Here is a 2,197-nt window from a genome sequence, read left to right as displayed (position 1 = left end):
CTTCACATTTAGTTTTTCCAGTTCAATTATCCATGGCTAGAAATATTTGGTACTCTATTAAAAGACCACAAATCCACTCGGAAACAAAACATTTCATATCTAATTGTAGAACTGAAGAACAAAGCTAACTAAATTAAAAATACCAACAGTATTCAATCAAGACAAATACATTAGAAAACAGAACATTAGTACAATCTTCTTAAAAGGATGATATCTGGTATCTACATATAATCCCACATAATGGTGTACATCTTTTGGTCTCTACTAGCACAGTGTATACTAGAAAAAAAAGAAACATTTCTGAATTTACTAAGTATGATTTTAAAATTTGATCTGTAATGAACAAATTCATAGGAAGAATAAAAATAATTTAATGACAGAAATCACTATGTGGGATGGAAAATTTAAACTAATATTGTTAATCAAATGTATAATAAATTTAGAGATCGTGTAATATTTAAAATAAATAATTAGGAAAAATGTGACTTCTGGAATGGTAGCACGGTAAGTTTTATAAACCTTCTCTCCAGAAAATGATCATATTGAAGAAATTATTTTAAAGAAGTCTTTGGAAACTTTTTCATAACAAAGAATTTTTTTTTTCAAGAAAATCTTCTAGATTATGATACCAAGAGCTAGTCTGTGTCACTTAGCCATGACTTGCTTTCTCCTCCCTGCCTATCTAAACATTTCTTTTATTTCCTCCCCTTTTTCTTTTTCAGACTCTCCAATCTGAGTGAGTAGGGTCAAGAAAATGAGGCGCTCTCTCTCTCTCCTCTTCTCAGTTAAAGGATATGTTATCTCACCAGGAGGGGCAGGTTGTCAGCTTTTCTCATACCTCTCAGCAATAAATTGCAGAGGCTAAATTCCTAACATTTGAAGCTGAGAGTTTGGAGTTTTTCTTAATTCACTCAACCCCGACCAGTAGGGTGGAGGCTCACTCCTAGTCATGGCAAGCCACAAAAATTGAGGAAATGATCATCCCTATCCAACTCCCTCATAGGGTGGAAGATACATGTAGGGGAGGCAACCTGAGAAGATGAGCAGTTACCTTCCCTACCAACATGATACCCTCATCCCCACATGCAGGCCCTTGGAGATGCCTGTAGGCACTGGTTCAGAATGTCATCCCTAATTTGCCCTGCACCCCCTGCTGGTCCTCAAAGGCACCCTACCCAGAGGCACTGGGCAGGACTTACACTGAGGAGGAGCTGGTGTGTCTCTGTCACTCTGGAAAAATTACACCACTCTCCTTGCTCTCACTCTAGAGCAGAGGTTCCAATGTTTTGCCATGGTAAAGAGGCAGTCCATAAAAACAGAGTACTCCAAAGCTCTGTATAAAGCAACTAACTTAATTGGAAACTGACTGTTGGGAAATTCAAGCTGAGACTTGCTCAGAAACAAAGGCTATTTTGATGATAAGCAATTATGAGCAACACGCTAACATATAGACCGAAAACTCTACTAGAGAGAACCAGATAAAGAGACAACTAACAACACTCCTCCTGTGTTCAGAACAAACCACAAAGACTTGCCTCAAAAACTAGCTCTGCAATTGACCTTGGTTGAATTGGATCAGACTGTGGGAGCAATTTATACTTTATGGTATCATGGAAAACAACAGACCAGTCAGCCTTCCATTAGTGGAGGCTGAAATCTGGGTGTTACATATGCAGAAGCAGATAGCTTAACAGAGAGAGCAGGGAGAGAGAGAGTCCAATAGAATCCTGTTCAAACCACTGTAAAATAGTACCGCCAAGTCAATAAACAAGAAGAAACCAAAGCTGAAATTTATAAATATTTCAGTGCTTCTTGTAAGAAGTGGATACACTAAATGTAGAACTAAAAAAGATAACTATTTTCAAATTTACACAGTGATTTTAAAGCTTGTCAAAGTCAAGTTGAAAATATTTATGGTTACATGACTGATAAAGAAAAAAAAATACAAGCCAGAATTTTGGCTGAATATCTAGAAGCATTCCTTTTTCATATATGATAAATTGGTTGAATTTGTCTCTAAAAACGTCCTTAAAGATGTTGAAATAATAATATTTCTTGGACCAACTCTAAGACTATATATGATATTTTCTGAATCTGCCAAAATATTTGAGAACCACACTCAGGCACAATATGGGAATGCAGACTAAATGTTGTTAAAGTGATTGTTTTAATGTATAGAAAAATGTAAGATCACAAG

Source organism: Mandrillus leucophaeus, unplaced genomic scaffold (assembly GCF_000951045.1).
Source record: "Mandrillus leucophaeus isolate KB7577 unplaced genomic scaffold, Mleu.le_1.0 Scaffold685, whole genome shotgun sequence".
NCBI classification, from domain to species: domain Eukaryota; kingdom Metazoa; phylum Chordata; class Mammalia; order Primates; family Cercopithecidae; genus Mandrillus; species Mandrillus leucophaeus.
This window is presented reverse-complemented; position numbering follows the sequence as displayed.